General features: G+C 46.2%; 1 long non-coding RNA gene across 1 annotated transcript in view; it reads right to left on the reverse strand.

Annotated features, from left to right (window-relative positions):
• Window positions 1-8,637: 8,637 nt before the first annotated feature.
• LOC117662119 (uncharacterized) overlaps window positions 8,638-12,358 on the reverse strand; it is a 50,922-nt gene continuing 47,201 nt past the window's right edge. Inside the window, exon 3 of the long non-coding RNA XR_004590283.2 lies at window positions 8,638-8,691. This is a non-coding gene — a long non-coding RNA (uncharacterized LOC117662119). The remainder of the gene's footprint in view (window positions 8,692-12,358) is intronic.

The raw sequence follows: 12,358 nt of genomic DNA on the forward strand, positions 1-12,358 counted from the left end.
TCTTGGCCGATCAATAGGATCAATAGGATACATTTCTAGACTTTCATTCTGTCTCAGAAAATATCCAGATGCTTCCCCTGTTGGCTGAGGAATTCTGGGAGTTGAACTCTACACAGTTTAAAGTTGCTGAGTTTGTAGTTCCTCTTCAAATAGCCCATAGTTGTAATTGTTGTACACTCAGCGTCTAAATATTTTTTTTAAAAAAATGTTGAAACTTAGTCAGCCTATGAGGTTTAAAAAATGAATTCAACTTTCATCCACTCCTAAATTCTGATAAAGCTTTCTATGGATTTTTGATTAAAAATATGAATTTGTAACAAGCTGGTTAAGGTAAAACCTTAAGCAATACAATTTTAGAACGTCCTGCAATACAAATAAATTCTTGGCCAGTTAGAAAGATTCTAAGACTACATACGTATTTAAGAGAAAAAAAGTTCATTTTATTAAAAAATTATTTCTCTTCAATCTGCAAGGGAAGACCTGGAACTTCTTGTGAAGGTGGCTGCATGAGCCAGGCACTCATTGGAATCAGAGGTGGCATTCAGCAGGTTCTGACCAGTTCTGGAGAATCGGTAGCAGAAATTTTGAGTAGCTCGGAGAACCAGTAAATATCACTTCTGACTGGCCCCGTCCCCATCTATTCTCTGCCTCCCGAGTCAGAGAATGATAGGGAGAAATGGAGATTTTACAGTATCCTACCCCTGCCACACCCACCAAGCCACGCCCACAGAACTGGTAGTAAAAAAAAAATTAATCCCACCACTGGGATTAATAAACAAATATTTATTTTTTGTTAGATAGACCAAACAAGGCCCACACTTGTTTTACCATTACTGTTTACAATTCTGCTATGGACATTATTGTTTGTTCCAAAGATGTTTAATTTTCTCACTTCCATTATCTCTAGAATTAGAGATTAGAATGGTTATTTCATTCTCCCAATAATAGAATTTAAAGTGAACACAGGATAATCTTTAACCGTAAATGACTTGGTTAAAATCATTCCCTCATTTTTGCATTATAAAGTCTTCCCTATGCTACAGAATGAAAACTTGCTAATCTGCTAACTCCAATCCTTTTAATTCCTAACCAAACACCTATCCCCATCCCTTGTAGCATAACATGCCAAGAGCAAACTATTTGCACAGGTAATGAATACATCCTGGTTTTGTACTATACCACATTCTGTCTTTAAAACAAAAATGTTAGAACTGTTTGTAAGTCAGAATTTAACTGTAGAGTATGTAGAGTTTATGATTTAATCAGTATGTGACCAAATCAGTATATTAAAAAAATGTCAAGACTTTTGAAAGAATGCAGAAAAGAGCATCAGAAATGATTAGGGAACTGGAGGCTAAAAAATATGAAGAACAGTGGCAGGAATTGGTATGTCTAGTTTAATGAAAAGAAGGACTAGGGGTGACATGATAGCAATGTTCCAATATTCCAAGGAAGAGGGGGTCAACCTATTCTCCAAAGCACATGAAGGCAGGTCTAGAAGCAATGTATAGAAACTAATCAAGGAGACAACCAACCTAGAACTAAGGAGAACTTTCCTGATAGTTAGAACAATTAATTAGTGGAATGAGTTGCCTCCAGAAGCTGTGGGTACTCCAACACTGTAGATTTTTAAGAAGAGATTGGACAACTATTTGTCTAAAATAGTACAAGGTTTCCTGTTTGAGCAGGGGGTTGGCCTTCACACTCTGTTATTTTGTAATTATGTTATGTTAATTAAATTCTAAAATCTATGTTTGATTCCCACAATATAATAGTTAATTCTAACAGTTGTATTATCTTTCCATTTTCATGTTGTTTTATAGTACTTATTTTTTCCTGATCACTAGGAATGATGTTCATTTTATATGCTGGCATAGTTATGCCACAGTATTAGAACTATGTGGAAAAGATAATGAAAATTTGCAGAATATATCATACAGTTGGATCACTCATGTTTTGCTAAGTAATTTGTAGCTGAAAGGCAGGCAGAATGAATATAAAGCTTAGCAATATTATTGACCTAGAGATTGTGACAAAATAGAAATGTCAGAGATATAACAAAATATAAGTTATAAGCAAAGTATAGAATTATGATTAATAGTGATGGGTTTGTATGTAATAGTTTTAAAAGAAAGTGAATTAATTTCAGGAAGCAATTAAAGCTATAGGATGGCTTCTATTAACTAGGGTCGCTTCTGACTAACAAGTTTCTTTAGTCGGCTCCATAGATTTTCAATTGGGTTAAGGTCTGAGCTATTCCCAGGACATTCCAGCAGTAGGATATGATTATCTTGAAACTCCCCCCCAAAAGTGGTATCATTAGCCACCAAACTTCAAAAATACACTATTCCCAAAAGATTTCCACAATTTTGGTAACTACTGTAGTATCCTTGAGAAAATGGAAGAAAAGGGATGTTGGTCTTACCGTGATACGTTCCTTCTTGTAGTGTAAAATGGGAGGTGCCAGGCTGGGATATTCTATGCTCTAGTTCTATGTCCTGAGTTGAAAACTTCTGAAGATCCGCCTCCCTGGTGATGTCTCTTCAGTTTTGCCAACGAAGCCAAAGCGAATGGTCCGCAGTCTGAAAGACAGAAACAACATGGTCCACCAAGGGAGCCGGTCCAGGCAGCCCCAGGCAGGGTGGGGCTGGCACCTCCCATTTTGCACTACGAGAAGGAACAAATCACGGTAAAACCAACATCCCTTCTCCATAGTGTAGAAATGGGAGGTGCCAGGCTGGGATATACCAAAGACTGGCCAGCCCTAAGGGTGGGAGCTGTCCTGGTCCGACGACTCCGGATCTTCATGAACCCTCTGCAGCACATGTCTCCCAAACGCCGCCTCCGCTGATGCGTAAGAATCCAGTCTATAGTGGCATATAAAGGGAGTGGGAGAAGTCCACGTGGCCGCCCTACATATGTCTTCGACTGATGCCTTAGTAGCCCAGGCTGCAGTTGTGGCAGCACTGCGGGTGGAGTGGGCCGTTATCCCTTGAGGCACCGGGAGAGCCTGAAGCTTGTATGCAGATGAAATGCACAACCGAATCCACCGCCCCACCGTGGAAGAGGTCACCCTGTGGCCAAGAGTCGACGGTTGGAAAGAGACAAAGAGTGCCTCCATCTTCCAGAAAGAAGAGGTCTGAAAAATGTAAATACAGAGGGCCCTCCTCACATCCAAAGTGTGCTAGGTCTGCTCCAAGGTGTGCTGAGGCTGAGGACAGAAGTCTGGCAGGACCAACTCCTGCGCTCGGTGAAACAAGGAGTTGACCTTAGGAAGGAAGGTAGGATCCAGCTGTAGGACCACCCTGTTGGAGTGAAAAATACACAGGTCTTTCTGCACCGATAATGTCGCCAACTCCGATATCCGTCGGGCAGACGTGACAGCCACAAGGAAAGCTACTTTATACGAGAGGAGACGAAGGCTAGCCTCCCTCAACGGTTCAAAAGGTGCCTTAGTCAATAACTGTAGAACCTTGGAAAGGTCCCAAGTGGGATAACGGTGAAGTGGAGGGAGTTAGCTGCTCCACGTAGAAAAGTCCTCACTCTCAGATGGTTAGCGAGAGAACCCCACACCCCCAATGTCAAGACAGATCCCAGCGCAGCTACCTGTCGTCTTAAGGTGTTAGTGGAAAGTCTCATGTCCAACCCCTCCTGTAAAAATTCCAGCACCTCCACCCCCGATGCTGAAGTTGGACTCAAATGTCTGGAGGCACACCACACTGCAAACCTGTTCCAGGTGGCCTCGTAAATGCACGTGGTGGAGGGCCGCCTGGCCACCTGCATAGTCCGGATGACCCTGGCAGGAAAGTTCTCCCTCCTCAAGAGCCCCCGCTCAACCTCCAGCGGCTAACTGCAGTCTCTGTGGGTCCGGGTGCTGCACCGGGCCCTGACTGAGGGAGACTCTGTCCAGGGGAATCCGCCAGGGCCTGGCGACCGACAGGTCGACCAGGCCGGCGAACCACGGCCGTCTGGGCCAGTGAGGGGCCACTAACACTATCTCCACCCCCTCCAACAACACCTTCCAAATTACAGCTGGGATCAGAGGTAGGGGAGGGAAGGCGTATAATAGGCCCCTGGGCCACGGGGTCTGCAGAGCGGCCACTCCCTCCACTCCCGGGGCAGGGAAACGGGAGAGGAAACAGGGAAGTTGAGTGTTTGTTGGAGAGGCAAAGAGGTCCATCACCGGGCGACTGAACCGGTCGACTATGTCCGCAAACAGGCTGGGGTGGAGCCTCCACTCCGATGGGTCCACAATGGCCCGACTCAGCCAGTCGGTCTTGACATTGTCCGTCCCTGCGATGTGGTCTGCTGTTAGGGACAGAAGGTGAGTCTCTGCCCAGTTGCAAAGTGTCTCTGCCTCCCGCATCAGAATCCGGGAATGAGTCCCTCCTTGCGTGTTTATATGGGTTTTTGTCGTCGTGTTGTCTGTGAGAAGGAGCAGATGCTGTCCCCTCACCTGTGGAAGAAAGGCCTGCAGAGACAGACGGGCCGCTCGGAGCTCCAACCAATTGATCTGCTGGGAAAGTTCTAGGTGGGACCAGTGTCCCTGGGCCACCTGCGACTTGCAATGGCCCCCCCAGCCCAACAGATTGGCATCTGATGTCACTACCACCCTGTGGGGTTCCCTGAAGTAACACCCATTCTGGATGGCCTCTGACATCCACCAAGCCAGGGAACGCAGAACCCGTGGCGGCACCCGAACTCTGATCCTGGATGAGCTTGTTCCCGCCTTCTGAAATGGGAGCAAGAACCACTGTAGTGGTCTTGCATGGTACCTGGCCCAAGGAACAATGTTCAGACAGGAAATCATTTTCCCCAACAGTTGGGACAACTGGTCTACCTGCACAGTCTGGCTCCCCTGAATCAGCTGAATCAGCTGAATCAGCACCCGTATACTGTCCTGCCTGTCCTGGGACAAGAAAACCTGCCCCGCTTGCGTGTCTATCAGGGCCCCTAAGTGAACTAACCTCGTTGAAGGTACAAGTTGGCACTTTGACAGATTCACAGAGAACCCATGGTCCCTCAGCGCCCCTATTGTCAAGCCAAGTCCTGTTCCGCTCGCCGCTGTGAGGATGCCTGTAGGAGCAGATCGTCGAAATAGCACTGGATTCTGATGGGAAGAGACCTGAGATATGCCGCCAAGACAGAGAGAATCTTGGTAAACGTCCGGGGGGCGGAGGCCAGCCTGAACGGCAGGGCAAGATATTGGTAGTGGTGGCCTGAATAACAAAATCTCAGGTACTGACGATGCTCCAGCCAGATAGGGATGTGGAGGTAAGCTTCGGTCAAATCTATGGAGGCTAGGAAGTCTTCCTCCCTGATCCCCGCTAAGATGGAATGCAAGGAGTGCATTTTGAACGTCCTGTAAACGATATACTCGTTGAGTCCCTTCAAATTTAGAATTGCCCTCCACCCCCACCCCCCCAAGGCCTTTGGGATGACAAAGAGGATGGAGTAGAATCCACGCCCCCTTTGCCCCAGTGGAACCAGCTGAATGGCCTGGATAGCCAATTCCATGAGCCCCCGCCTGGACGGGTCTCCTGAAACTGGGCAACAGAGGAAACCCCTTGGAGGAGGTGAAAGGAATTCAAGGGAGAGCCCTGCTCTTACTGTCTCCCCCACCCAATTGTCTGTTGTCAGGTTGTCCCAGTGGTCTGCAAACAAGGTGAGCCTGCCCCCAATAGGAGCCTGAGGCGGGCAGTCACTTTGATCTCCTAGCCCCTCTGCCGCCAGAGCCCCTGAAGGGCTTGTTGGTCTGCTGCTGACGACCATGGGAGAAGGTCGATTTATCGGCCTGGAAACTAGGCCTAGAGTAGTGGAAGGGCCGCTGCTGACGGGGAAAGCTTGGCCCAGCTCCCCCCTGGCGGAAGGAGGGCTGCCTGTAGTAAGGTGAGGAACGGAAATCTGTTCGCCTGCCCTGGGACAGGAGAATCTTTCTCTTATACAATGAGCAAGGGGTCTAGGGCCCGCTCAAAAAGGAAACCTCCCTCAAATGGTGCTGAAGCCAACTTCCACTTGTTCTTCCCATCCATGCGCCAATGACGCAGCCAAAGCATACACCTAGCTGTCACGGACGAAGCCATGGCTCTGCTGGAGAACCTGGCAGCAGCCAAGGTAGCATCCGCAGTATACTCAGCAGCTGCAAGGATCTTGGAGAGGTCTTGATGGGCCCGAACATCATCTGGCGCCAAACAGCCCTGAAGCTGGCGAAGCCATCGGACCGACGCCCTGGGGAGGAAAGATGCTGCCGAAGAAGCTCTCATGGCCCAGGCGTCTGCCTGGTGAGCGCGATGAAGCGCCGTCTCCTCCCATCTATCTTCTGCCTTCAAGGCGTCCTCCGCATCAGGTGGTAAAACCGAAGACGAGGTGAGGGCCGCCACCGGAGCGTCAACCTTGGGAACCTCCATCAAGGTAAGCATGTCCGCATCAACCGTAAACAACTGATTGTCCAGACCTGAGGCCCTGGCAGCTACCGCTGGGGCCGCCCACTGCCTACGAATCATGTACAGGAACATTCCCAGGATAGGAATAGTGTCCGCCTCCATGGCTTGTTCCATGAACAAAAAATCATCCTGCTCTCCACTACCCAAGTTGGCACCTGAGAGTGATGGATCAGGCCCCAAACGAGCAGTAGCTCTGGCCTTTGACAGCAAAGGCTTCAAAAGGGCTGGATTAAATAAACCCTTGAAGGAAGGCCTGGGGGGCTGGTCTTGATCTAAATCAGAAAACTCTCCCTCCCCTTGATAGTCCTCCTCATAATCGGCCAATTCAGATGGAGAAGGGGAATTCTGGTCCTGGTAGTCCTCAGGAGCTGCAACATATTCCTGAGCCTCTACCTCTGGTTGGAAGGCATACATTTGGGCAAAGGCCTGCGATTGTAACTGCATACCCTCTGCAATGCCCTGTCTAATTGCCTGCTCAACCCAGGCCTTCATAAATGTGGGAACATCCTGCTCCCCCCACCTCACCCTGGCGGAGGCCCCTGGTAGGGGCTGAGGCTCGGCCTGCATCTCTGGAGACCACGGCCTAGCAGGCCCTGCTGAAGCAGCAGATTGTACAGTCTGTGGAACTGCCGCTTCCACACTTTGAACAGACTGGTGTTGTACAGAAACAGAAACCTGGGGGGGTTCAGGAGTTGGATTAGCAGTAGAGGCCTTTGCAAATTCTCTGTCCAAGGCTCGTTGTCTGACCTGAGCTGTCTTTTCATCAGCCTTGGACAGGCCAGAGCAAGCCCTGGCCTTGGCCTTAATCTTATTGGCTGCAGCAATGCTGGCAGTTCGAGGCCTAGAAGTAGCTCTGCTTCTGTCTTGAATAGGAGACCAAGAGCCCTCAGCAGAAAAGGATGCATGCCTATCCTCATCCCCCATAACTGAGAAGGAGATTTCCAGTCCAAAGTCTAGCCAGAAAAAGGGGCTGAAATAAAGGCCTGAATATTAGTAAATGTAGATATACTGGCCTGAATGAAGACAAAATGGCCGCTGCAACCTTCAAAATGGCCACTCGTAACTGTCAAATTTCAAACAGCAAGCATAGCAATCTGAGGGCTCCAACGAGGTCAGGTCAGGCTGCAAAGCAAGCCCACAGACATTAACAAAGCTGGTCAGCAGTCCAGGCTCCCATCCGCTCCAGCGGAGAGCCCACCAGCTTGTGCCACAGAAATTGCCGGGGGATCAAATCCGCCCGGACTTAATGGCTGCCACAAATTACACGGGAACAATGGCCGCTGCAACTTACAGGGACAATCAAGGGCCCGCTCTGCACAAAAGGTGTCCAAAAATGACGGAGTGTGACCCAGGCGGCTGGCACAGCCCTCTTCTGAGCTTCAAGCCTCCTCCGACTCAAAATTAGGAAATAGCCAACGCCCAGACTGTTCAAGGCTGGCGCGGCTGCAGCAAGGCGAGAGAGCGGCAAAAAAAACGGAGAAAAAAACCGCTCCACCTTACAGCTGACAGGCAGGGATCAAAGGAGCCGTGCAGCAAGCTAATCACACTGGCACGGCTTCAGCTGCTAGAAAACGATCCCCGCCTCAACGGCTGGCTTCAGCAAGGCGAGAAGCAGCAAAAAAGAAGCAAAAAAACTGCTCCGCCCTACAGCTGACAGGCGGGGATCAAAGGAGCCGCGCGGCAAGGCTAAAAGGCACAGGCATGGCTCCAGCAGCTAAAAAGAGCGATCCCTGCCTCAAAGCAGGCTTTCTGGGACCACCGGGGCGAAAGCCAACCAACCAACACTCCCAGCCTGTTAAGAAAGAAGGAGGGGTTGGGGGGAGACGATCAAACCACCCCCCCAGGCTCAATCTGCTAGCAGAGAGCCCTCCCCAGCCAATTACCTGCAAGCCAGCTCTTCAAATTGAAAGAAATAGAGAAAATCAAAAGGAAAAAAAAAATTCTCCAGGGAAATCCTAAACTCAACTCAAAGCTCAGGAGCTGAAGTTGCAACCATGAGCTAGTGCTGAGTTGAAAAAAACTGAAGAGACGTCACCAGGTAGACGGATCTTCAGAAGTTTTCAACTCAGGACATAGAGCTAGAGCATAGAATATCCCAGCCTGGCACCTCCCATTTCTACACTATGGAGAACAATTATACAGCATAGCGCAGCGACAACATAAAATGTTTGATTAGTGTATAAATTGTAGTATACCTTTCTTGTTTGTTCTCATTCTGTTTAAGGAGTTTCCTTTTATCCAAGCAGTTCTGAACACAGAGAATAATAGAGAAAAGCTTAATACACATTTTTGGCTTTGCAGACAATTCCTGTACTTATTCAAAGCAACAGTTCAAGTATAAACAAAGCCATGGTGGCCGGTTTAGAGTAGATCATGCTGTTACATGAAAAATAAGCTTTAAAAAAGTTAACCTTTGTCTTTTTAATCTTACAGTCAGGGATTTTAGGGGAAAGATAAAGCACTATAGGAGTGCTAGACAATCCATGACCCATTGGAACATCTTTCAGAGATATTTTCTTATCTAAACAGAGAAACAGAATGAACCTAGGAAGTAAAGAGCCATGGTGATGCAGTGGTTAGAATGCAATATTGCAGGCTAACTCTGCTCACATTGCCAGCAGTTTGATTCCTTTGATCCTGACCGGCTCAAGGTTGACTCAGCCTTCCATCCTTCCGAGGTCGGTAAAATGAGGACCCAGATTGTTGGGGGCAATAGGCTGACTCTGTAAACCACTTAGAGAAGGCTTTAAAGCACTGTGAAGCGGTATGTAGGTCTAAGTGCTATTGCTATTGCTTAAAAAGACAACAGGAGTGGGAGCGATGTCTAACTTCCTACTGGATTCCCTGTTGACATTGTGGGAAGCTGGCAGGAAGCATCAAAAATCACTCCTCCTTAGTTGACCTGTAGAATTGCCTACCACTTTTGCTGGTAGACAGAGAACAATTTTTGTCACCCATGACAAAAACTGCACCCACTCCTCATCCTGTTCCTTCCAGGAAGGAAGAAGGTTCACATGTTGACTGGTAACAAACCCCTTGACAGCCCTACATCACCAACAGCCACACTCCAGACCTTCCCTCACAGCCTACCATCATTCAAATGTCAGCCAATTGCCACTCACCTTGCTGTCAACCAATCAGCACAAAGTCAAAAGGGAGGCAGGAAAGAAGGCAGGGATATGCTTCTCTCCCATCTTTGCCTACGGGTTTCTGGGAAGCGAAGTCAGAAGGTGCAATGGTACTAAAGTGACCACAATGTTGTCAAATTTTTATTTCTATAGGAGTCATGGGTCCTAGATTTTGAAAGCCTTCTGTATACAAGTCATATGAGGCACCTTAGTTCAAGAAATGTTGCCTTATGATGTACTGTTTCACCCAGTTAAAGGATACAAATGCACATAAGAGTTTTAGTAGTGTATAAATTTCATTGAACATAAGAAAAGTAAAACAGATTTGTGGAGAAAAAAACAAGTGAAATGGGAACTAAATGTTAACTGGTATTCCAGTCAAAACAGTGGTGGGTTTCTATTGGTTTGCCCAGTAGCGGTAGCTTAGGAGGCTCTGGCCACCCACCCGAACATCATCCAGACGCTCAGACTGCATATAATGGTGGTATATGTGTATATTTCTATAAACTTTAAAAACATATAGTATCATAATAACATATCCCTTAAGGCAAATTTTATATCTAGCAACTTAATGAGTATGTCATGCAGTTTTCATCAGTGGTGAAATGTAAAATTTGTTACTACCAGTTCAGTGGGCGTGGCTCGGTGGGGGGTTGTAATATGACTGAGTGGGCATGGCCACCTTTTTTTTTTTTTACTTTTAAAACCATTTTTTCTACAATCTCTTCGGCTGAAGAGGTTGTAAAAAAATGCTTTTAAAGCCTCTGACGATCCCAGCTGACTTGCCTGATCAGCAGAGGCTTTTTTTTCCTTTTAAAAACATTTTTTCTATAACCTCTTCGGCTGAAGAGGTTGTAGAAAAAATGCTTTTAAAAGCCTCTGATGATCCCAGCTGAGCCGTGCGATCATCAGAGGCTTTTTTTTTCCTTTTAAAAACATTTTTTCTATAACCTCTTCGGCTGAAGAGGTTGTAGAAAAAATGCTTTTAAAAGCCTCTGATGATCCCAGCTGAGCTGCACAATCATCAGAGGCTTTTTTTTTTACTTTTAAAAGCATTTTTCGGCCAAAGAGGTTGTAGAAAAAAATGCTTTTAAAAAGAAAAAAAAAAGCCTCTGATGATTGCACGGCTCAGCTGGGCAATGGGGCGGCAGGGATTTTTACTACCGGTTCTCTGAACCACCCGCCTCCATCACTACCAGATCGGGCGATCCGGTCTGATCCGGGAACATTTCATCCCTGGTTTTCATGGCAATAACATGGGGGTGACTTGTCATTTTCTTCTTTCAGAATTATTTTCATCTTCCCAATTTAGTCTCCAGCTTTTGTTAGTGGTCTTTGTTGGGGCTCTCTTATCCAACTGGTAACTAGGTCCTATTATGATAGTTGCTCAAGATCACTAATGTCATTGTCAGCTAGGAAAAAAATGTATTGCCAGCAGACAATCCTAAAGAATTTCTCTCTGGCCTTCAATAGTTTCTACAGAAAAAAGTTTGCATCTAAAAGAAGAATTCAATTATATAAACCGTAACTGAGATTGAAAAGGATGGAGGAAAGGATAAATATGAACTATTGTTAATGTCAACAGGAATCATTTGTGTCTTGCATTTTTCATAATTACATGTCTTAATAGTGATGCCATGAAATAATCATAGGTTCTTTGGAAACAGGTTGTCTGCTAGCAGCAGAATTGACCTCTTCTGATGAAACCAATGAACCAGTTGGATGACTTATTTATCACAAGTAGAAGAGTGATTTAAAACTGAAGAAACAGTATACATAATGTTGTAGTTCTGGTAGCTTATCTCTTTGGCAAATCGAAAAAAATGTTAATAAGACTAATTATGTTAACATTACATGATTAGTAGTGTTAATATTAACACAATTAATACTATATGAACACAATTCAATTATAGCTTTGGATTTATACATGAACATTTGTTAAATTAGAATAATTTTAACATTGCTTCTAATCTGCATTAGAAACCATGATCTGAAGGTAAAGTAGTACATGGCTTGTTCCTGTACCTGTTAATAGTGGTGTTCCCCAAGGCAGTGTCTTAGGTCCAACACTCTTCATACTTTACATACTGTAAATGACCTTTGCGATCATATTAAAAGCAACTGTGTTCTCTTCGCTGATGATGTTAAACTATTCAACACCACCAGTGGTGGGTTCCTCCCGGTTCGGTCCGGTTCAGCCGAGCAGGTAGCGGTGACGATATGACGTCACCGAACCGGTTCTCCCCCCCCGCCCTCCCACGTTATTCTTACCTTTTATTTGGTCCCACCCCCACTCTATTGCTGCCTCCTGAGTCCCAGCTGATGACTAGAGGGAAAAAAACTGTTTAAACTCTTGCCGCGGGGCTTCAAAGGGCCGTCCTACAGCTGATCAGTGTTAAAAGCAAACAAATGAGTCGGGTCGTAAGTGCGAGGACTGGTTGTAAGTGTGAGGACCTTCCAGAAATGACTCTGACCAGCTAGCCACCTAGTCACATGACCTCCAAGCCACACCCACAAAATAAGCCATGCCCACAGAACCGGTAGTAAAAAAATTTAGAACCCACCCCTGAACACCACCGACAATGCAACTACCCTTCAAAAAGACCTTGACTATGTGTCAGATTGGTCTAACAAGTGGCAACTTCAAATCTCAACCAACAAATGCTCTGTCTTGCACATTGGCAAAAAAAATCAAAACATAAAATACAAATTAGATGGACATGACCTTGTAGATGGCCCTCACTCTGTCAAGGACCTTGGGGTACTCATTTCTAAAGATCTAAGTGC

This window comes from Pantherophis guttatus, chromosome 8, assembly GCF_059756535.1.
Source record: "Pantherophis guttatus breed Tessera chromosome 8, ASM5975653v1, whole genome shotgun sequence".
NCBI lineage: Eukaryota > Metazoa > Chordata > Lepidosauria > Squamata > Colubridae > Pantherophis > Pantherophis guttatus.